Genomic DNA, 25,171 nt, shown 5'->3' on the forward strand with positions numbered 1-25,171 from the left:
GTGCCCCTGAGATGTCAAGCCTCCGTGATGTAGGACAGTAGCAGGCTCTAGCTTTTATAGTGCCAAGACGTTTTTTTCTATGGACCCAGATTTATGGGTCCATGTTTTACAAGCAGCTATAAGAACCGAGTGGGATGGGCTGCTGATGGTGTGCAGACCTCCAGTGTTGACCATGTTTGCTAAGGACAAAAGAAATGGACACTAACCCAAGCGGACAAACCTGCACTACTGTATTGACCATTTACTTTACGAATTCACTTTGTGCTAAAAAGACTTTTGTTATCCTGACCGGTTTACAGTACTTAATGGACTGCTTCTTTGTTTGAACTGAAGAAATCGGATCATTGTGTGCGTATACCAGCACCTATTAGAGAGCTAAACCCCTACAATTGATGCTGTGAATGCTGGTAGAAATCCTAGAGGACACAGGTGATTGCGTTCTTGCAACTTTATGCCTTGTGTCAAGTCAGCTGTAGTAGTGCAAGCGCAGCCTGCAACCATGGAGGCGCTAATCAAGCAGCTGGTTCAGGCTAACATGCAGCAGCAGCTGATTGAACTGCTGATGCAGCAGTTCCAGCTACAGCAGCAACAGCATCAGATGACACTCCTGGCAGAGGCCATTCATGTCAGGAAAGCTGCACCACTTCCAGCCTGAAGCAATGAGACCCAGGCGTGGAAAACTGTAAGAGGGGTGTCGCAAAAAATGACTCCAGGGGATGACGTTGAGGTATTCCTGGCTTACTTTGAGAGGGTGGCGGACCGTGAGAGACTGCCACCGGAGGTGAGAGACTGCCTCTAGCGGCGTTTCTCACCCCATATCTGCCTAGGAAACCACAGAATGCATACTTTGATCTGGCCCTGTAGGACACCAAAGAGTACGACAAACATAAGGCTCAAACCTTGGCTCGTCTCAGCTATAAGTGAGCAGGCTTCCCTCAGTTGCTGCTGGTGATTAGTTTCTTCCTGTGCATATTGAGGTCTGATGTCTCCTGCCTGATCCTGCATTTTCAGTTAAGTTGTTCATTTGCTATTCCTTTGCATCTGATCTGGTTTTGCCTCTTTCTGCTTTGCTGTGAGGGTTCAGTGTGCTCCCTGCTGGGGCTGTGCTGCACCCCGCTCCATATGATACAGCTTGTGTAAGTTTGTTCAGTCCCCTGTTACATTAGTCTCTTTTGCTTTGCTGCCAATTCACACCAGAATGCTGATATAGTGGGGGAGAGGTCGTGAGACCGCAGTGTTTTTTGTACATCAGATGTATTGGATTTTTTAGGGTTTTTGCGTGATTGCAGACAGTGCAGTTTCCTATCCTATCTAGACAGTTTGAGCCCCATTATTTGCTCAGTCTATTTTCTGTCTGTGTTTGTCACTCATCTTGTCTCACCAAATTTCAAAAACTGACAGTCACGTCCAAGCATAAGCATAGTGTGAACAGGTGCTTAACCTAGAGTCACCAACTCATATACATTCAAACAGAAATGGAAGCACACTGTAGCGCCATAACATGCAAACATGAAAAATGAATTGCATTACTGCATTAGAAGTGTGAAAAATTGAGAAAGTTTAGCGCATAAAATGGCCAAGTTATGTGTACCTGGAAGCCACGGTAAGGCATTTCTCTTATTCCAGGACCCTATCTATGCCAATCCTCACTAAGACTGAAGTCTCCATCTGAATGGGAACCTATGAAAAATCCTCTGTTTAGACTGAAGTCTATATCTCTGTGGAGGGGATGTGGCCCTGCTTTGATTAAAAACGCCTGCGACTAACAGGTGGAGTGCTCAGTCAGAAGGTAAATGAATACAAATTTCAAAAACTATTGTCTCACCGACAATATATCTTTGGGGTTCTACTCCGGGGCAGTTTAGATTTCACCTTTCTTGCTTAAGGGTGTGTGCACATGCTGCAGATTTGGCCGCTGTGGATCCGCAGCAGTTTCTGCTGCGTTGTACAGTACCATGATACTCTATGGGAAAAAAACCAAAAAAAAAACGCTGTGCAGACGCTGCAGAATTTTCCGCGCAGATTTGCTGCAGTTTCAAAACCGCAGAAAGAATTGACATGTCAATTCTTTCTGCGGATTCCGCTGCGGTTTGCCATCTCCTCCATTGTGGAGATGAAAAACCGCAGGGCAAAACCGCAGGCTAATCCGCAGGTCTTTTGACCTGCAGATTTACCTGCGGATTTTGCAAAATCCACGCGGATCAATCCGCAGCATAATCTGCAGCGTGTGCACGTACCCTTAGGCTTAGTTAGTTCTCCGGCTGTGCTGAGGCATCTAGGGCATTGTAGGTATGCCCCATGGCTACTGCTAGTTGTGTTGTTAGGAATAGGGGGTCTGCAATCCGCTAAGTTACCAACCTTTCTGGTTTCCTGGTGGCCTAGCCTATTCCTGCCATCCTCCACGGTGACCTATTCATAACATACCAGGCTGTCAAGGTTTCCTTGGGTGGTCAAGTGGCAGCAAGGTCACCATTCTGGGGTTCCCAAAGGCGGGGTGGCTTCTGAAGGAAGGAGACTAAATCCACATTGGTGAGGCATCCAAAGTCCAAGGAGGCATCTTATCAAAGTCCAGGCAACACTTGATGCTGTAAGAAATACGGGTTTTTCCATAAACCTGAAAAAAAGCACCATGGGCATGGAGGCAGCCAAGTACTTGGGTTATGTTATAGGCAGGGATGAGTAAAACCCCAGATAAATAAGGTAGACACAATCCAGAGTTTGCAACAACCTATCTCAAAGAAGCAGGTCAGAGCATTCCTGGGCATCGTGGGCTATTACTGATGGTTTATCCTTAAGTTCTCCATGATAGCAGCCCCTCTGATGAACCGCCTTAAAAGGTAAGAAGTCGGCTGTGGCTAAGTGGTCCCCAGAGTCAGTGACCCAGACGAGTAACTAAGTGGTTCCTAGCCCTTTAGGATTTTAGTTTTCGGGTGGAGCATAGGTCCAGGGAACAACATGGAAATACAGATGCTCTATCAAGGGTCTATTTTACTGCATGTTGGCAGTAAGAGCAAACGCCCCTGACTTTTGGCAGAGTGGTGGGGGTATGTAAGGTGACAGCTGGACAAGACCTGGACGGGAGGTATGCGTCACCAAGATACCAAGCCTCGGTGATGTAGGACCTGAAAATGTAGGCTCTAGTGCAGGGGTGGGCAATTAATTTTGCCATGGGGCCGCATTAGAAATTGGGATGGTGTCAGAGGGCTGGACTAATATCATTAACTCAGTTGTACCCAATACTATATACGTATATAATATATAGTATACATATGCCATCTTTTCATAAACAAACAGTATGTTAAACAATGCAAAGATTTACAATACAATGAAAATATGGAGGACCTAATTACATCTTTATTTAATGATGAGATGATGAACTGCAACCAGCTTGTGATTGTTCACTTTAATGGTTTACTTTAAGAGTGTTAAAGTTAACTCTACCCAGAGTCCCAGACCCTGGCCTGACGTAAACACCCAGTTCAGACCCAGTCTAAAGTAATTGGTGCTAGCCTTACGTTGCACCACAGTGTCACTGGTCTGCTTGCAGCAGTATAGATCACCCCACGCCCGCACGTTTTAGCACAGAGTTGGAGGCGTGGTGTGATGTATACTGCTGCAAGCAGACGCCAGCAACGGCATCTACGCAGCCCTCTATCAGACCACGCCCCCCCTCCAGCCTCGACCAGTCAGCGCCGCAGGTCTGGTGTGTGGTCGGTGCGCTGGAGGCAATGTTTCTGTGCCGCTCTCAGGAGGTCGGGGTGCGCTCCGCTCACCGCCGCGTCTGCCGGGATTCCTCTGCTTTCTGCTTTCCTCATGAATGATTCATGAGGAAAGCAGGAACCTGAGAAGTCCCGGACCCCTCCACGGGCCGGTCACAGGCAGCGGGCGGGCCGGATGCGGCCCGGGGGCCGCCCCTTGTCCAGGTCTGCTCTAGTGCATATAGTGCTGAGAGTTTTTTTCTATTTGCCCAGATTCATGGGTTCGGGTTTTAAGAGCAGCTTAAAGCGCTGGGTGAGATCGGCTGTTTCCTTACCTCTAGTAAAAGGTCTTGGAAAGGGCTATAAAAGGCTGTTTACCTAACTCATTTGGTGTCTGAGTGGAAACGTGCAGACCTGCGGCATTGTCTATGTTTCCTAAAGACTAAACAGCTGGACACCAACTTGAGCGGGCGAACCCACACTACTGTATCGATGATTTACTTTAGGTTTTCACTTTGTGCCAGCTCTTTTACCCTCCGTCAGGAACAATGGATCTGATAGGCGCAGCTCTTCTACTTTCATTTCTCCCTTCTCACCAGATTTTCAGGGAACCCCCTTCCTCTAGATCATGGGTCCTCAAACTACGGCCCGCGGGCCACATGCGGCCCGCCAGGCCGACAATGAACTTATGAACTGCACTGCAGTTCAATGCCGGCGGGCCCTGTAATCGCGGGCGGGACGAGGCGCCGAGGAAAGGCGTTACACAGCCCTCCGTATGCAGCAGAGCACAGTGCACACAAACGGCGTGATTGTCATCACGCCGCCTGTGTGCCTGTGCAGGAAGAAGACTGAGATGAGCGGGCGCCTCTTCAGAGCAGCGGGGGACATAGGTGAGTACTTTTTTTTTTTTTTTTTTACCGTCGGGTTCTATTGGGGGCATTTACCTGCCTATTGGGGACCTGTGCTGCCTAATGGGGACATTTACCTGCCTATTGGGGACCTGTGCTGCCTAATGGGGACATTTACCTGCCTATTGGGGACCTGTGCTGCCTAATGGGGACATTTACCTGCCTAATGGGGGCATTTACCTGCCTAAGAGACCTTTGCTGCCTATTGGGGACATTTACCTGCCTAATGGAGACCTGTGCTGCCTATTGGGGACATTTACCTGCCTATTGGGGACATTTACCTGCCTAATGGAGACCTGTGCTGCCTATTGGGGACATTTACCTGCCTATTGGGGACATTTACCTGCCTATTGGGGACATTTACCTGCCTATTGGAGACGTATGCTGCCTAATGAGGACCTGTGCTGCCTATTGGGGACATTTACCTGCCTATTGGGGACCTGTGCTGCCTTAAGGTGGACATTTACCTACCTATTGGGGACATTTATTTGCCTATTGGGGACATTTATTTGCCTAATGGGGACATTTACCTGCCTAATGGAGACCTGTGCTGCCTATTGGGGACCTGTGCTGCCTATTGGGGACATTTACTTTCCTATTGGAGACGTATGCTGCCTAATGAGGACCTGTACTGCCTATTGGGGACATTTACCTGCCTATTGGGGACATTTACCTGTCTATTGGGGACCTGTGCTGCCTATTGGGGACATTTACCTGCCTAATGGGGACATTTACCTGCCTAATGGGGACCTGTGCTGCCTAATGAGGACATTTATCTGCCTAATGGGGACATCTACCTGCCTATTGGGGACCTGTGCTGCCTAATGGGGACCTGTGCTGCCTATTGTGTGCACAGGAATTTATTCATAATTTTTTTTAACTATATTCCGGCCCTCCAACGGTCCGAGGGACCGTAATCTGGCCCCCTGTTTAAAAAGTTTGAGAACCCCTGCTCTAGATAGTCTCCTGGCTCTAGCTGCTGTGTGAAACCTGATACCACAGTTGGTCTGCAGAGCTTCAAGAAGGAAGATATAGCTGTGCTGGCTTCTCAGGCTCATTGGTCCCAAACACATCACACTTTAAGGTTGGTATGTAATGTTTTTAGTCATTACTTTTGCGTTATTTAGCTTGTTTTATGAATGGATAGAGAAAGGTTTGTGGATATTTCATATAAATAAGGTAGATTTTCTTACAAATGAAAGTGTACTTCTCAGGAGTTTTGAAATTTGTGTATATCAAAGTTATTACTTTTATGTTGAGTAAATGGGTTTGTTTTGCACCTGATAATGTGTAGTCTCTTTTATTACATCCCTATGAAGGTCTCTGATCACTTTTAGATCATTGAAATTGAGAAAATTAGATATTCTAGGCATTTTTCTAGCCTGCGCTTGACAGGCACATTGTTCCATTACGAGTTAGTGCGAATATTGTTCCTGACGGAGGGTTAATCGGATAGTTCTATTTTTGAAAGCATTCTTACTTTGCAGCATTTTTTTCAACACCTGCTTAAAAATTGTGCACAGTACTATATGATTAAATCCCCATTCTCATTATCAAAGGAACGGGTCCAGAGTCCTGACCCATCGTGGTAGTGTCAGCCACAACTGGATAAAGTACAACTGCATAGGGCCAAGGAATACAAAGTGAACAGCACAACACAAAGTTATAAAAAAAAAAAAAAACAACAACATTTTCCAGAATTGATATTTTATGGGTATATCAACTGAGAGGTCTATTTTAAATCCTGATCCTTGGATCGATAAATGTTACAATATCATAATTTCTTTTCCGCATTCTGCCAGGAATCCATAGTTTTTTCCTTTTGTTCTACTTCGAACTTTTTTCTCTCTTCTTGTGCAAGAAAAATACATGTAATAAAAGAAGACGTCGATGTCTTTGAGGAATTGCAAGGTCTGTTTCAGGCCAATAATTGGAAAGCGTTCAGTGAAAGATAACCATTCAGTGGCCCTCAACGGCCCCGTGGGAACTGTGATCGCAAGGAGAAAATTGCAGTCACGTGATCTTATCCACCGACCCCCCCCAATCGCAATAACAGCAAGAAGAAGAAGTATGGATCTAATCCCGGCTCAACAGATAGAAGATCAATAGATATCAATGGATACGTAAAACTCTACACAAGTCTCACATATGGAGCAAACCGGCACAAACAGAAGATTTATTATCCGGCCGCGATAACTGTACTCCCCCCCATTAATCTTGATTTACAAACAGCATAAAATCATAGGCAAAAGAAGGAAAAAATGTAGAGCAAGAATTCTCCCCGGCTCATTGCACAAGACATAATTCATTTTTATACAGAGCTAACATCCTCATCTCCTCCTATAACAGGACGGTCTTGGGAGGCCTAACAGGCACATTTACCGATATGGAGCAAGGGTAGTGTCATTCACAGGCAAAGCTTTACTTTTATTTTTCAAATGCAGGACCAGTTTAGTTATTTCAGGGGGCGAGACCTAAACATTAATCTCGGGGATAGGTGCAGGGGTCTATTTGACATTAGTGATGCAACCAAAGTTCGCTATGTTGCTGCTACTTTGCAGCACAAGGCAAGTGCATATGGTCACATTTTGATCTTGCGAATGCAACATGTGTCGGTACCTGCCCTTCCCACCTCTGCTTCTGTCACCAGAAGGCACTGCGCTCTTGTTGCCGACGACGCAAGGCGTCTACTCTAGTTCTGTGTTCTCAGGTATTTGTAGTTCTGTCCGTACTTGGAAATCAAGAGTTAATTTTTCAGTGTTTGTTTGGTCTGGGTGAGATGGCAGGTTATTTAAGCTCCTGAAAGCCTGCAGGCTATTTAAGCTCCCGAAAGCCTACAGTCCACTGCCAGTTGTAAATTGACTTGCTCCTAGTTATCTTCTCTGTATCCAGCTTTGACTCTCCGTAGACATTCTAGATTTTTGACTACTCTCCTGTTCCAGTGAAAAATCACAACCGCAACAAGGAAGTTGCAAGAAAATCCAAAACGTTTCCAACTTTTTGTGACTTGAATGTCGCTGTCACGGTACCCTACATGTTGCAATGTGACCCTATTCATATGTACTGAGCTACGTTATAGCTGTGGTATACAGTGATTTTTGGCCATGCCTAACCAAACTAGTAATTAACCAAGGGGATGTAGGCTTGAATCTGGCCATGAGCCATTGGAAAATGTTGCTGCCCTTGGTCTGGCATTGGGGCGGTACCTCTTCTTAAAACCATGCCCTGGAGAAGTTGAATAAAGCAGCAGGTCGCACATGCATCCTGCTGCACTCTGAAAGTCTATGGTGACGATGTAGAGCGAGCACTTGGGTGTCTTCGGTTATCTTCGGTATTATAGACCTGAATATAGTGGCAGGTACATGTCTGACCTTCTGTTCATTGCTATTTATCTTGGCTATAAAAAAAAAAAAAAAAAGACTATTTTAGGAATGCTTAGAAAAGAAAGAAACGAGCTATACTTACCTCTAAAACTTCCCAATATCCCAACCACCTGTCACTTGACCCTGCAGCTAATCAGAGGCCTTAGTGATCAGGTCGTTCTTGGTCAAGAGGTCATCATTTCCAGTCTACCAGACATGGTCTAAATGTCAGCGTAGGACGGGATAGGATTCTAATGGTAAGCACAACTCATTTTTTTTCTATAAGCATGCATACTCTCTGGTAATGTTTTTTTTTTTATAAAGTCTAAAATCCATTTAAGATAGAGGAGAGTCACTTCTAATAGCCAGAGAGAAGTGATTGAAAGAGCCCCCTACCTTATGAACGGGAAGGATGCAATAGTCAGTTTTTCCTGCGGAGGAGCTGCAGGGGAATTAAATAGTGCAGAGGACATGTAGCTTTGTACTGTGACCCATTTCAATGAATGATTCTCCTTACAATGCATGGGCAGGCTACCAAACAAGCAATCCCTACATGTGTTGTGGCTGTTGAACATTGTGAGACATGCAGCCGCGGCGAATGGAACCTATTATTCCCAACCAAATGTCTTCAGAAAAATATTCTGGAGCCCGCACGGCTGCATGTCTCGCGGCTGTTGCTCCGGAGTTCTATATGCTACCTGTCTGCGGTCTTCCAGGACCTTTGCTACATTTCATAACCAATGCTATCTGTTTCCAGTCTGTTGTCCACCTGCGTCTTACAGGACATCTCCTGTCTGCCTGCGGTCTCCAAGACGTTTCCTGCCCACCTGCGTTCTCCAGTACCTCTGCAACCTGTTTCCTGCATGCTTCATCTGCCTGCTGCGCCTATGTTCATAGCCCTTGTGCCCACTGCACCTTGGGCTTTAAGGACCTACATCACCTAGTGAGCCTGACAACTCCATGCTGCTTCTAGACATGTGCTGTTCGACAACGGCAACACATGCAGGGATTGCCTGTTTTTTAGGCAATCCCTGCATGTGTTGTGGCTGTCTAACAGCCATGGGGACTCAAACATATTTTTCAAGCACGCCGAAGACACTCATTTAGCACCCGAGCATGCTCAGATAACACCTTATCACAGCACGTTTGCTCATCACTGTGATAATTAGTAATCCAGGAAAACATCCTAGACTTCGCCGGGTGCTTCATCAGCTGCAATGTCACACTGCTTTCCCCTGAAGTCACTTTTACAATTTTTCAGCGCAAATTCTCCCGCGTAGCCGGTTTACGAAAATTGTAATTGCTTGTAAAAATGTGACTGCGCAAGTTAATGGAAAAATCTATGGATCATTTGGGAATCTCACTGGAGAGACTATCGGCCACTGACAAAAAAGAGCGTGTGATCTATGGCAAAAATAATTTGCCGTTCCTCCAGCCATCTGTGAAATACACAACTTTTTTTTGTCAACGTTAAGCCTCCTCTGAGTTGTATAATTTTGATTTAATTTACCATATCCGAGCATTGCAATCTACTGTGCCGTGGATAATTCATATGGATCGTTTTTCCATGTGATCGCTTTTTAAAAAGAGAACTTGCAATTGAGATGTTTTCCAAAATGCTGCTCATAGCAAGACAATATAATTACAGCTGGGTCTCCAAGGGATCAGCAAGTTGTTTGGTTTCGCACAAATAAAATACGCCGCAGGAAAATTGCATCTTGAAATTTGCCTGCATCTTATATTATATTAAAAGCAACATGCATACATTCCTCTCGTCCAGAGAATTAGATTATCGTACATTGAAATTAATGTAGAAAGTATCAATTGTGGTGTCAGACTTTAACCAGCAATTCCCCGCGGAGGGCAAAATGTGCTGGAGTCGGCGGAACCCAAAAAAAAAAAAAAAAGGTTTTAATTAACGTGACAAGAGCTCAGTTCTTTTAGCATCGAGCTTGTAGATGCTCTATGCCTTTTAAAGGGATGATTTTACCAGTGAAACTAGTTGTATGGTTGTATAGGTCCTAGCGCCAAAAGAAAACTGATGCCTGTCTTGTAGTAATCGGATGTGTCAGCGCTGAGAAATCAAGCTTTGAATTCAAGTTAACCTGGAAGGGGGCGTGTCTATGTCCTGGAAATGTATTGACACGCCCCCCCCAATGCACTACCGGACAAATTTGAATGCAGTATCAAAGCTTAAAATTCTCAGCACTGGCAAATCAGATTATGACAAGACAGGTATCATTTTTATTGTTGTTTTATGACCTATGCAGACATGCTACTAGTTTCAGCAGTAAAATCATCCCTTTAAGGCTACTTTCACACTTGCGTTTTTTTTGCCCTGCGCACCGTGCGCAGCGCAAACGCACATAAAAAGCGCATCATGCGTTTGTGTGCGTTTTTGCACATGTTTTTTTTAAAAAATGCATGCGTTTTTTTGGCGCTGACGTGCGCATTGCCATGCGCACGTCAGCGCACCCATGGACTATAATGGGTGTTTGGGTGAAAAAAAATGCATTGCATGCACATGCGTTTTTTTGGGACAAGTTGGACGCACAAAAAATGCAACAGGATGCATTTTGTGCGCCCGAGCGCACACTACAAAAAACGCATGTGCATACAAACGCGTATAAACGCATGTGTATGCGCACCCATGTAAAATATAGTAAAAAAAACGCAAGTGTGAAACCAGTCTAAGGTCTTTTAAAGAGTTCTTCGGTTGAAAATCATGTTACACTACAACATAATTCCTTGGCTGGCTCCTTTTCTTCCGTCAGGTTCTTTTCAGCCATTTCTCAGTTGTATATGTATCTGGAAAGGCTGTGTGAAAATCGGTATAGCTGCCAACACATCTGTTGCAGATTGTCAAGTAGACAAATCTCTTCTAGGTGTATAGCTGTAGGACTGCAAACATTCGCAGGTTTATCATTTGAGTTTATAGACTAGCCAGGGTTTCATTATATGGATACTTAAAATTCAGAGCAAATAGCCTATGGTAATAACTTTCCTGCACCGGTCACTAGGGGAGCATCACTCACTGACACTCCCTCTTTGGAAGCCTCACTCCTTTGGCATCTGGCTTTCTGTATATGTGAGCTCACTGGTGTCGTCTTGGTTGGAGCCCATAATTAGACTTAAAGAGGTTGTCCACTACTTTTTCATTGATGACCTATCCTAAAGATAGGTCATCAATGTGTGATCAGTAGGGTTCTGACACCCAGGACCTCCGCCAATTAGCTGTACTTGGTGGCTGCGGCCGCTGGCAGGTGCTGCTCAATTGCAGTGCTGCTCAGTCTTCTGATCATGATCGTGGCAGCATACTGCACATCCGCCTACTATTCAAACTAATAGGAGTTGGATGTGTAGTACCCTACCGTGGCCACTATCAGAAGACGGAGAACAGATGATCCGTGGGGGTGCCAGGTGTCGGACCCTAATCGATCAGACATTGATAACCTTTCCTAAGAACAAGTCATCAATGAAAAAAGTAGTGGACAACCTCTTTAAGACAGAGAAAAGAGTATGATATTGTGGTGCCCCTGAGGGTTCAGTCGCCACAGAGGAACTGCACCTCATTCTGAGGTGTGGTATCCCACTACCCAGGTAAGGTGGAGGCACCTTACCGCACTCTTACACCTGCATCCAACACTCACTTATAGCAGCAGGGCACCCTGGATGGACCCTAAGGGAGGAGGATCTCATCCCTGCTGGGAAGGAAAGGGTGTTGGTTGGTGGGTGGAGCTTAGGGTTGAGAACTGAAAGGAAGTCAGGATCAGATCCCCCCTAGGGGGAGAAGTGAGAGAACGAGTGTGCAGCAGCAGCCTGTCATCAGGGGCTGTTGGGAAGGAAAGTGACCCCAGAGGCATGGGCTGGGCAGAAGCCACCCGTGGGGCTCGTTCCACGCTGATGGCCATCAGGTGGAGGGATCAGGTCGCAGAAGGGTCTCTGCCCCTTAGCCTAGTGGAGTGGACATCAGGACTCAGCTAGAAAGCCGACAGCTGTGACAACTTTAGGGGTCACAGCCACTAACCACAGTTATCTTCTCCGGAAAGGCAGCCACAAAGGAGCAAGGAAACGCATTGGGAATGTAATCCGACAGGGTCCGCAGCTGCTGGCCTGGGACACTGACTGTAAGGTGTTGTGTAGGAAGAAGTGAGAAAAGGCAACACAGTGAGACGGCCAGGAAAGGTATATACTGAAGGGAGTGCTGGAGATGTGTTCTCCATCTGCTTGGGAGTTGACTGAGCCATTGACCTGAAGGACACGGCAAGAAGCGGGCACCTGTAGTGCAGACAGAACTGTGAGTAAAGCTTTGGAATTACATCCCGCTGTGTCCCTTGAATTCTAGCCTCAACACTCACTCAGCACTGCTACATCAACATTCTCTACAACATAACTTCTTTAATAACAACTACTGCCCTGGGACAACTATACCAACTCTGCTGCATTACCATCAGTCCCAGCGGATCTGCACTACAGCGCTGGTCAACTCTGACCAGATACCACAGGTGGCATCACGAACACTTATTACAAAAACAATTTCTCATTCCCTTGTAAATATTCCAATTTTATTGGATGCCCAGTGCCACGGACCGGGTCACCACCGCTGTGACACTGCCCCTTTAAGAAGCAGCCCGGTACCGAGTATCTCCACTGCCCTGGCGGGAGCTCCAATATGTCACAGGAACCATGGAAAACACTGATTCAAAGAAAACATGGAAGAAAGGATAAAAATAAGTGAAGGAAGGAGGGAAATTGTAAGAAAGAAATATCACAGGACATATGGAAAACACAATGAGAAAGAAAGAGGAAGGGAGAAAGAAAGAAAGAAAGAAAGAAAGGGAGAAAGAAAGAAAGAAAGAAAGAAAGAAAGAAAGAAAGAAAGAAAGAAAGAAAGAAAGAAAGAAAGAAAGAAAGAAAGAAAGAAAGAAAGAAAGAAAGAAAGAAAGAAAGAAAGAAAGAAAGAAAGAAAGAAAGAAAGAAAGAAAGAAAGAAAGAAAGAAAGAAAGAGGAAGGGAGAAAGAAAGAAAGAAAGAAAGAAAGAGGAAGGGAGAAAGAAAGAAAGAAAGAAAGAAAGAGGAAGGGAGAAAGAAAGAAAGAAAGAAAGAAAGAAAGAAAGAAAGAAAGAAAGAAAGAAAGAAAGAAAGAAAGAAAGAGGAAGGGAGAAAGAAAGAAAGAAAGAAAGAAAGAAAGAAAGAAAGAAAGAAAGAAAGAAAGAAAGAAAGAGGAAGGGAGAAAGAAAGAAAGAAAGAAAGAAAGAAAGAAAGAAAGAAAGAAAGAAAGAAAGAGGAAGGGAGAAAGAAAGAAAGAAAGAAAGAAAGAGGAAGGGAGAAAGAAAGAAAGAAAGAAAGAAAGAGGAAGGGAGAAAGAAAGAAAAAGAAAGAAAGAAAGAAAGAAAGAAAGAAAAAGAAAGAAAAAGAAAGAAAAAGAAAGAAAAAGAAAGAAAAAGAAAGAAAAAGAAAAAGAAAGAAAGAAAGAAAGAAAGAAAGAGAGGAAAGGAGAAAGAAAGAAAGGGAAGGGAGAAACAAAAAAGGAATTACATTTAGTAAACATGTAAAAAACATGATTTCTTTATTTCATTTCTTTATACATGACTTAAAGAAAAGGGGAAGGAAGGAGGAGAGAAAGGAAGAAATAAAAGACCAAGTAGGAAAAAAAAAAAAAAGTATTCTACTTTTAGATAAACCATTCAATCAGGGGCATAAATCTGAAAATGCCCACAACAGTCATCACTAAATTACATATTATATATACACAGAGTTTACATTTTTGTGCTATTTTTGTGTTTTCAGAAGCATCTGTGTTGTAGCAAACTACAGAATGGAACGTGCTAATGACATTCTACTTTGTCAGACATTTATTTATACATTTTCAATTTTGAACAAGGTAAAAAAAAAAAAAAGATGAATATTTGTCAGTTTCTCCACAAATCCCCAGAGGGGAAAAAAAACAAAGAAATAAATAAAGAGTGGAATCACAGGATTAGCATTGCATTGGGATATCCTGGGATTTGGAAATCTCATAAAGTCAGTTTTTGTGCTTTATAAAAGGCTTAGTGAAGCCTCAATCGTCAAATCTCATATTGTAATTAAAAAGAATGTCTTCTTTTACCCATTTTCCATTTATAACATTCCCAAGATCATAGTGCGGTGTACATGGGTGCATACACTGCCACGCATTAGGTTGGCACTGCGCAATGCTCTGGACCTTATAGTCGAGGGCTGCCTTGCATTACATGGACGGCCAATGACCAACAGGTGATTTTACATTTCCCTGCGTTTTCTAAAAGTTGTCAGTTATTATAACGTCTGTTGCATGAGCAGTAACCAAAGGGTGAGTACAGAACTCTCATAAAGAGTAAATCATCCCTGCTTGAGCTTTTATAGTGGCTACTTGTCATCAGTGACCTCAGGCATATAGTCCCTCTCACTGTTATGCAAGACATTATGAAGAAGCCCGCCACTCAATGCCAGGGTCATGTGTACCTTCTTCCCTATCTTATGCTAGCTGCAACGTGGTTGCGCCCATTTTAAGTGATCCAACAAAATCAAATAAATTATTCAGATTTGCAAGCTTTGATCAATTTAGAAAAAAAAAAAAAAAAAAATGTATATCTAACTCAATTCATGTAGCATTAATTTACTCATCTCTAGTAATAAGCATAGGACATTTGTTGTCGTCCTGGGGTAATGTCTTAAAGGGTACCTGTCTTTTCATACAAAAACTGGAGAAAAGCATGGTTTTGCTTTTTGCTACTTTCACCCTCCACAACAAATTAAAATTAATATTTAAAGAAAGTGTTTTGATTCTCATGCTCTGTAACTTGCCACCCACTTTGTTTAAGTGGGTAGTTCATCAGCATTCTGCCAGCACTATAGGATCGGGAACTTTTTTTTTAATCTTGTCATCGGCCAATGACTTTTCTATCCTGAACTGAATACCTGTCTCTCTTCCCTGATAAAACCCTAATGCTTTCATTAGATGCTTCTCCTCCATGAGTAAATATGACTTTCATCATCTCATTGAGAAAACCCAACTCTCCCCTTATTTGCAGTTTGACAGACAGGAGAGCAGGAGCAAACAGATAAATACTTTTCCCCACTTCCTATAGAAAGATACATATTTTCCCCCCAACTTCTTGCAAAATCCATCTTGGCTCTGCTGCTGAAGATGGATTACTCTTGACAACAGGCAGCAGACAATAGGATGGAGATTACTAATGGCCGGCACTTTGGGGTGATTTTGCGGGGTAAGACAACTTGATTTATAAGTTAAATACTTTCCAGATTATCTATTTTTTACATTATCTATCAAATAATATTAAGTTGGCTGAAAATACAGGGACTGTACAAAGCCCTGGTGGACTAGGTGGTTTATGAATTACGGTAAGCAATAGTGTGTCTATATCTACAGCCCAATAAGAAACTTTGCAGACGCAAAACACTTTTTGGAATGCTATTTGCCACTTTTGGTTTAATTTAGGCGATTTGGAATAAATTGCAGATCAAGAAATAAAACGTTGCATTGATTGCAATCATGAGCCAATAACACAGGAGTCGGGATAATGGTGCTGCCGCCTCGTTACATTATCTGCAGGATGATGTTTGAAACTTCCAAGTTTTATATCTCAGAGTCATTTTCTAGAAACATCCTTGGAAATGGAGCAGTAAAATTACTTTTAAATTGGCCGCAGAAGTGATTCCTAACCTGATATATCCTATTCCGATAACAATTGTTAATGCATCATACATTATCTGCAATCATTTCTAGGAATATGTTTTGATAAGTAGCGGATATATCATCAGAAAAATACAGTTTTACAACAGTTCTGCCTAGGTAGTAAGTGGTCCTGACAGCTCTGTAGCTCCAGCATATCGTGAACCAGGAAGAGCAGGACGAACTGCAGACATAGCTGAGAACTGTGATACTAGGTTATTGCATATTGTCACAGCCCGGCCTCTGACACTAGTCTCACAATATACTGGAAGGAAGGGAGATAAGTAACAAGGAAGGAAATAAAAAAAGAACGGAAGGAAAGGAAGGGAAAAAAAAAAAAAAAAAAAAAGAGACTGTAGGAGGGATAAAAGAAAATGGAAGGCATTAGGAAAGAGAAAGTGAAGGAATGGAAAATGGAAGGAAGTAAAGATGGAATTATGGAAAGAAGAAAAGAGATAATGAAGGATGGAAAGAAAAGGGAAACGGTAGCAATGAAAGAAGTAAGGAAAGAGAATGAAGGAATGAAAGATAGATAAAAGTTAGGAAGTTAAAAATAGAAAGTTTGTAAGGAAGGATGTAACGAGAGAGTGGAAGAAAAAAAGAAAAGATAAAAAGTAAAGAAATTGACTGAAGAAAGGAAAGAAGGAAGGGAGAACAAAAAGAAAAAGGAAAGAAATAAAGAGCTTAGGGAGGAAGGAAATGGAAGAAAAGGAAGAGACAAATAAGGATTGGTGGAAAGAGAAGGAAAACAGTAAAGAGGGAAGGAAAGAGAATGGAAGAATGAGAGAACAAGAGTCGTTGTGGCACCCCAGAGTCCGGTTGCCACGGTGACATTGCCTCCCTCTAAGGCAAGGGTGGGGAATCTTTTTTCTGCCAAGGGCCATTTCGATATTTAGACCATCCTTCGGGGGCCGTACAATCTCTGCCCACAAAGTACATCCTGACTCTGGCACTGGTGTTTGGATGTAATCTTTCATTGCATGCCCTTCAGTGTTCATTAGTGAACACTGCGTGTGTGTGCTAACAGAGCAAGAAGTTAATGTGTTTGTGGAAATTAAAATACAGCTCCTTGCCCAAGAATGCGATCCCTGAGAATCTGCCCTCAGGCCTGGTAAAAGGTCATCGAGGGCTGAAAATGGCCCTCGGGCCTGAGGTTCCCCACTCCTGCTCTAAGGGGTGATTTGATGCCTGGAGGCGGGGGGGGGTCCCCATGCCAGGTAACACAGTGTACATGTCAATTCCTGCTCCAGGCCAGAAAGGGGAGCTTCCTTATAAATTCTGGCCAGCAGGTGGGGTTAGTGAGTCAAAAAGAAGTCAGCTGAGAGAGTAAACAGGAGAGTTGTCATGGAAATGGGAGAGTTGGAGTTGGTCTGTGGGAGGGAAGGGACAGGAGCAGAGACATGGGCTCTGGGGAACTAAAATTGGGTATAGCTGACCCCAGAGCAGAGCGCTGATAAAAAGGGACGTCAGAGTCCTTGTCTTGGCGGGTGCCATAAGGGGAGCCTGAAGGAAGCTCTCGGGAGGACAGAAGGGGTCCTTGGGGCACAGGAAGTGCGGAGGCCACCCATGGGGCCCGTATCCAGAAGCGGAAGGACCAGGTCGCAGTGGTGGGGGAGCCGACCCCTAAGACTAGTGGAGGACTACAAGACTCAGCTACCAATCCGGAGGCTGGGGTAGGTGTATGTACCTCAGCCATAACCACATTCATTTACCAAAAAGGCAGCTATATAGGAGCAAGGGGACTCAGAGGCCGTTGCCCAACAAGGTCCGCGGCTGCTGGCTTGGGGCACCGTTTGTGAAGGCGCTGGGCAGGAGAGAAACACACAGAAGGAAGTCCTGGAAAGGTGTATCCCAATCTACCTGGGAGTTTGCTTGACCCCTCACCTGGAGGACACAGCACTAAGCGGGCATCTGTGCACAAGTGAACTGTGAGTAAAGCATTGGAAACTGCACCCTGCTGTGTCATTCATGTCTCACTTGCCCGGCACCGCACTCACCACCACAGCCACTATCATCGCTTTTAACATCCCTACTGCCCTGGGACAAAGCTCTGCCTGTGGAGACCTGTAGCAACTCTGCTGCATTACCATCAGTCCCAGAGGATCTGCCCTGCAATGCTGGTCACCTATGACCAGAAACCACAGGTGGAGTCACAACTAAATCCCCTGTAAACTACCCCATCATCATCTTCATCTTTTATTAACTCTACTGGACGCCCAGGGCCACGGACCAGGTCGCTGCTGCCGTGACATCCCCTTTAAGAACTGACCGGCCCGGTATCGAGTAACCCAGGGCCCTGTGGGGCGCTCCATCATTAGAAAGGAAGAAAATGGAAAAGGAATGAATAATGGAAAATAAATAAGAAGAGAGAAAGAAGAGATCGAGGAATGAAGGAATACAAAAAATGCTCCATGGGTCAAGGAAAGAGCATGAAGAGGGAAACAGAGACCAAGTGGCAGAATTTAGCACACACTGTGTGGCCCATTTTTGTGTTTGGTCTGGGGTTCCCTCGGCTCTCTGGACACCACTGATTCTTTAGTTACTTTCTAATCCACTGGTATATTCTGGCAAAACCCAGTAAAACACACAGACTAGGTGATTTAAAGGAGAATTAGAAATATTCCCGAGTGTGTGCAGGGGGTCTCACAATACCTGAAACCCTATGCACATATTTAATCTATGGTAATTAAGAAAAAAATTATTATTTTTCTCGTAGTTGATTATAAATGGTAAATAAAATGTACCATGGTTAGTCCTATGAAGCTCATAAATATTAACAGCTCATCTGATCATGAGCTGTACTAGACAGGTATGTGCACCAAAAGCAGCTTTCTGTTTAGGAAAAAGTCAAGCAAGTGTCATAGTGCAATCTGCTCCCAAGTGATTAAAAGGATCTGGTAAAGATGTTTACTAGGGATGAGCGAGCACTAAAATGCTCGGATGCTCGTTACTCGAACTGAGCAATTCCTAATACTCTGATGCTTTGATGCTTGTGACGAGTATATTGGCAGTTAGAGTTGAGCGAAACGAGTCGAAAAAATTCAAAAGTCGCCGAAACGAAACCCGACCCTAGGATGAGGTCAGCGACTTACGCGCCAAAGTCGCGTTTCAAAAGTTTGTTTTGCGCTCTTTCAGCCAATCAGGATGCACGGACACTGTGGGCAACGTGATGACATAGGCACGGGTCACCACCATCTTTCAGAAGGGCATGCAAGTGATTGGCTTGCTTTGGTGGGCGTCACAGGGTGTATAAAAGGGCGTGTACCCCGTCCGCCATCTTACTTCTGCCGATCTTGGTATAGGGAGAGGTTGCTGCTGATTCTGTAGGGAAAGCGTTAGGCAGGGAAGAAGACAAAAAAACTGCTTCTGCTGCTAGCGATTTGGCCTGCACAACACACCAGTCACTGTGTGCAGTGCAAGGGGAGGCTATATAGTGGTGTATCAGTGGTGTTGGTTGTTGGGCTGCCTTCTAAGGCTTCCTGACATTCCTGCATTGCTGTTTACCCACTGCTCCGCAAACTGCTTTTTTAAAAGCAATCCAATCTCCCTTATCCTCTAGTCACTTTTGTCACAGCTGTGCCATCGAGCCTGTCACATAGCGCTCAGATATTCATTGGGCCTCACACAATCCAAAAGTGTCCAGTGTCCAAAAGTGTGTGCAGAGATTCAAAATCTCCCTTATCCTCTAGTCACTTTGGTCACAGCTGTGCCATCGAGCCTGTCACATAGCGCTCAGATATCAGTGGGCCTCACACAATCCAAAAGTGTCCAGTGTCCACAAGTGTCTGCAGAAATTCAAAATCTCCCCTGTCCTATAGACACCTTGTTTTACATTACTATATAGTTTGTTGGATTTTGTCTACATTTCTACCAAAAATGAGGAAGGCTGGTGGAAGAGGCCGTGGAATTGGGCGGGGGTTGGCAGCTGGTAATGATGGTGTTGGTGGTGGATCTGATGGTAGTGGCAAGAGCAAAATAGGACCGAATGCAGGAGGTGCTGACCCTGCGTCATCGTCTGGCTACATAAGGCCTCGAACGCTTAGTTTTCTAGGAGTTGGCAAACCGCTTTTAAAGCCAGAGCATCAGGAAAAAGTTTTGTCTTACATTGCTGACTCAGCCTCCAGCTCTATCGCCTCCTCTTCTTCAGTTGTAAAAAGTAAAAGCACTGCGTCGTCATTGGAGGCTCATGTTCATGAACCACACCTTTCCTTGTGTCCTTCACCCCAACCAAGATTGAAGGATGACGCAGGCCATACTACTGATTACTCCATGGAGCTGTTTTCACATACCATGCCTGGATTATCAAGTGAAATGGTGAATTACCCAGGCCAAGATGAATCTGACATGGAGTGCACTGATGCACAGCCGCTGATGGATGATTCTGCTGGTACATTCACTCAGAGCACCACATTGTCCTCCTAGTGTACAGAGCCAGATTCTGACCCTGATGAGACTCAGGTGCCCCTTCCCGCACACTATACCACCATACACGGTGACACAGAGGAAGGTGCACATGACATAGAAGAGGAGGTGATGGATGACCCAGTTGTTGACCCAGATTGGCATCCATTGGGGGAAGAGGGTGCTGCTTCCAATAACTCAGATGAGGAGCATCCACAGCAGACATCGACATCGCAACAGCTGTTATCTGGCAGGCCCGGAGCACTCCAAAGACAGGTTCCAAACATCAAAAGAGTTGCTGGACAGCTTGTCCAGAGGGTCAAAAGATCACAGCGTGCTAGGCCGCAAAATGTCTGCCAAAGTAGGAAGAGTGCAGTGTGGCACTTTTTTGAACAAAATCCTCATGATCAGGCCAAGGTTATCTGTAAGAAGTGCGCAAAGACCTTTAGCCGAGGGAAAAATCTGAAAAATTTGAATACCAGTTGCGTGCTTAGACATTTAACCAGCATGCACTTGCAAGCGTGGACACAACACCAAACCTCAAGTGCCACATGTGCAACTGATCACAACGAAGGTAGTCAGCAACGCTACATTGTTTCCCCCACTGTAAGCCCACCGGTTAGCACAGCAGCAAATGTTGAGGTGTCGTTGCAAGACCACAGCAGTCAGGGAATCCCACTGTTATATCAACGAAAGACTGATTCTAGGCCATCAGAAAAACACCAACTCCATCACCATCATCAACCCTCTCTCAGTCCGCCCTGTCCACCGCTACTTCCACCATATGCAGCTCTCAAGTCCAGCTCACCCTCCCAGACACTATGAGTAGGTCAAGAAAGTACTCAGTCTCTCATCCGCGTACACTGGGTTTGAACACCCACATTGCCAAACTAATCTCGTTTGAGATGATGCCCTTTCGGTTGGTGGAAAGCACAGCTTTCCGCGAACTCATGGCCTATGCAGTACCACGCTATGACCTACCCAGTCGCCACTTCTTCTCTCGCAAAGCCATCCCAGCCCTCCACCATCATGTGAAAGACCGCATTGTCCATGCACTCAAGCAGTCAGTGAGCGGAAAGGTGCACCTCACAACTGATGCATGGTCCAGTCGGCATGGCCAGGGCCGTTACGTGTCCATCACTGCGCACTGGGTTAATGTGGTGGATGCAGGGTCCACAGGGGACAGCGGTGGTGGGACAGTGCTGCCTAGCCCACGGTATAGGAAACAGTTGGCTGTAGGCGTTCGACCCTCCTCCTCCTCCTCCAGAAGCGAAAGCTCGTCCACAGAGCGCAGTCGTACGAGCACTCCATCCCCAGCTGCCACTGTTGCACACGATGTGTCCCCCTATCGAGCAGCTAGTGGAAAGCGTCAGCAGGCTGTGTTGCAGATGATGTGTTTGGGCGACAGACATACCGCCGAGGTGCTGGCCGAGTACTTGAAGCGACAAACTGAGTCATGGCTGGGCAGTGTACATCTTGAGGCAGGCAAGGTAGTTAGTGATAACGGCCGTAATTTTGTGGCAGCCATAGCCCTTTCAAAACTCAGCCACATACCTTGCTTGGCTCACACCTTGAACCTGGTGGTGCAGTGCTTCCTCAAAAATTATCCGGAGTTAACAGCCCTGCTCCAGAAGGTGCGAAGACTGTGCGCGCACATCCGCCGGTCGCCTGTACACTCCGTTCGTATGCAGAAGCTGCAGCGATTGCTCCACCTTCCCAACCACCGCCTCATTATCGACATTGCAACAAGGTGGAACTCCACCCTGCACATGGTGGAGCGGCTGTGCGAGCGGAGGCAGGCCATAATGCATTTGTGGGAGGATACACGGCCAGGCACTTTGAGAGCAGACATGGAGTTGACAGGTGTGCAGTGGTCGAAGCTGAAAGACCTTTGTAAAGTCCTTCAGTGTTTTGAGGAATGCACACGGCTGGTAAGCGCAGACGACGCCATCCTAAGCATCAGCATCCCACTTATGCGTCTGCTCATGCAAACTTTGACGCACCTTAAGGTCAGGCGTCTGCAGCCAATGTTGATGAGGAGGAAGAGGAGGAGGGAATCCTTGATGGCATTCAGCCATTGTCTGCTCAGGGACCTCTCCTGGACGAGGTGGAGGAAGAAGAGGAGGAGGAGGATGATGATGGGGATGATTACTTAGGGGAGGAGGATGCATCTCGTGGGGCAAGTGAAAATGTTGGCGTGGCAAGGTCTGGTACAGGGTTTGTGCGTGACTGGAGGGATGTGGATTTGCCAGAAAGTGCTCCTCCACCCAGCACTCGCAGTGCATCATTGACACCGGGAACATTAGCCCACATGTCAGATTATGCCTTGCGGATGCTAAAAAGGGACCCCCGCATTGCCAAAATGATGAACGATGACTACTGGTTGGCCAGCATCCTGGATCCACGCTATAAAGGCTAATTGCAAAACATCATGCCACAGGAGAACCATGACCTAATATTGGCTAATAAACAAGCAACTCTGGTAAATCGGTTGCTTGAGGCATTCCCAGCACACAGCAGCGGTGATGGTTCTCACACGAGCCGTACGGGCCGGGGGCAGCTTGGCAGAGGTGTTCGTGGTGCACACAGCAGAAGTGGCGTTGGAGACAGAGGTTTCATGACAATGTTGTGGACTGATTTTTCAAATACCGCTCACACAACTGGTAATACTGCATCGATGGAAAGTGACAGGAGACAGCAGTTGTCAACTATGGTTACAAACTACTTTTCCTCCCATATCGATGTTCTCCCACACAGGTCATTCCCCTTTGACTATTGGGCCGCTAAACTGGACACCTGGCCTGAATTGGCCCAATATGCCTTACAGGAGCTCGCTTGCCCAGCTGCAAGTGTGCTATCGGAAAGAGTCTTCAGTGCAGCTGGATCAATCCTGACAGAAAAAAGGACCCGTCTGTCAACCCAAAATGTGGATGATCTAACCTTCATTAAAATGAACCACGCATGGGTTTCCAAGGATTTTGTCCCACCTTCCCCTGATGACACATAGGTTGACAGAAAAATGGATTGCTTTGGTCCATCTCTTCCTGGTACTTCACCTATTTCGCCTTTTGCATCAGCTGAATGTCCAACATCAACATATGCCACTTTCTAAAACTCCCTAACTGTGCTGCCTCCCCCCCCTTGGCCGGGGTCACCACCTAGCGCACGACACCGTGCGAGTGCCGTTGCCCTGGACAGGTGGGTAGGCCGACTCTTGGGCGCGGGCACTGGCACAGGGTCCCTCATAGTGCAATCAAGTGTCTCTGACGGTGGTGGTGCACACCCGCCGTCAGACACACCGCTGTACTATGAGGGGCCCAGTGCCAGTACCGACGCCCACGAGTGGGCCCCCCTTGCTTGGGCAGGGCCCCAGCATTTGCAATCTTTACCTCTCCCTGCTCCTCCGCTGTGTAATCTGGGCCGTCAAATCCATACTGTGCCTGACACCGTCTGAGCCTGCCTCCTGATGTATAGACATATATTTTGAATGTGTACGTTATCCATACATGTTATTCGGGGATACGGTACCCTTTCTAACCTTTGTGCAATCCATACTGGGCCTAACACCGTCTGAGCCTGCCTCCTGAGACATATATTTTGAATGTGTACGCTATCCATACATGTTATCCGGGGATACGGTACCCTTTCTAACCTTTGTGCAATCACGTGCAATCCATACTGGGCCTAACACCGTCTGAGCCTGCCTCCTGAGACATATATTTTGAATGTGTACGCTATCCATACATGTTATCCGGGGATACGGTACCCTTTCTAACCTTTGTGCAATCACGTGCAATCCATACTGGGCCTAACACCGTCTGAGCCTGCTTCCTGATGTATAGACATATATTTTGAATGTGTACGCTATCCATACATGTTATCTGGGGATACGGTACCCTTTCTAACCTTTGTGCAATCACATGCAATCCATACTGGGCCTAACACCGTCTGAGCCTGCCTCCTGAGACATATATTTTGAATGTGTATGCTATCCATACATGTTATCCAGGGATACGGTACCCTTTCTAACCTTTGTGCAATCATGTGCAATCCATACTGGGCCTAACACCGTCTGAGCCTGCCTCCTGAGACATATTTTGAATGTGTACGCTATCCATACATGTTATCCGGGGATACGGTACCCTTTCTAACCTTTGTGCAATCACGTGCAATCCATACTGGGCCTAACACCGTCTGAGCCTGCCTCCTGAGACATATATTTTGAATGTGTACGCTATCCATACATGTTATCTGGGGATATGGTACCCTTTCTAACCTTTGTGCAATCACGTGCAATTCATAGAATCATAGAATGGTAGAGTTGGAAGGGACCTCCTGGGCCATCTGGTCCAACCCCCTGCTCAAAGCAGGATTCGCTAAATCATCCCAGTTAGATGTCTGTCCAGCCTCTGTTTGAAGACTTCCATTGAAGGAGAACTCACCACTTCTCGTGGCAGCCTGTTCCACTCATTGATCACTCTAACTGTCAAAAAGTTTTTTCTAATATCTAATCTGTGTCTCCTCCCATTCAGCTTCATCCCATTGCTTCTAGTCTTTCCTTGTGCAAATGAGAATAAAGTTGATCCTTCTACAATGTGACAGCCCTTTAGATATTTGTAGACAGCTATTAAGTCTCCTCTCAGTCTTCTCTTTTGCAAACTAAACATTCCCAAATCCTGCAACCTTTCCTCATAAGACAGGGTTTGCAGACCGGTCACCATTCTGGTCGCTCTTTTCTGAACTTGCTCCAGTTTGTTGATGTCTTTTTTAAAATGTGGTGCCCAAAATTGGACACAATATTCCAGATGAGGTCTGACCAAAGAGGAGTAGAGGGAAATAATTACTTCACGTGATCTAGACTGTATGCTTCTGTTAATACATCCTAGAATTGCATTTGCCTTTTTTGCTGCTGCATCACACTGTTGACTCATATTCAGTCTGTGATCTATTAGTATACCCAAGTCTTTTTCACATGTGCTGTCACTTAGCCCTATTCCTCCCATTCTATATATGCTTTTTTCATTTTTATTGCCCAGATGTAGTACTTTGCATTTCTCCCTGTTAAAAACCATTCTGTTAGTTGCTGCCC

At 45.4% G+C, this 25,171-nt stretch overlaps 1 long non-coding RNA gene across 1 annotated transcript in view; it reads right to left on the minus strand.

Annotated features, from left to right (window-relative positions):
- Positions 1 to 6,296: 6,296 nt before the first annotated feature.
- The window catches only part of LOC141084801 (uncharacterized), a 36,233-nt gene continuing 17,358 nt past the window's right edge, over positions 6,297 to 25,171 (minus strand). Inside the window, exon 2 of the long non-coding RNA XR_012231121.1 lies at positions 6,297 to 8,003. This is a non-coding gene — a long non-coding RNA (uncharacterized lncRNA). The remainder of the gene's footprint in view (positions 8,004 to 25,171) is intronic.

This window comes from Dendrobates tinctorius, unplaced genomic scaffold (assembly GCF_039654945.1).
Source record: "Dendrobates tinctorius isolate UK_male_01 unplaced genomic scaffold, ASM3965494v1 ptg000027l, whole genome shotgun sequence".
NCBI classification, from domain to species: domain Eukaryota; kingdom Metazoa; phylum Chordata; class Amphibia; order Anura; family Dendrobatidae; genus Dendrobates; species Dendrobates tinctorius.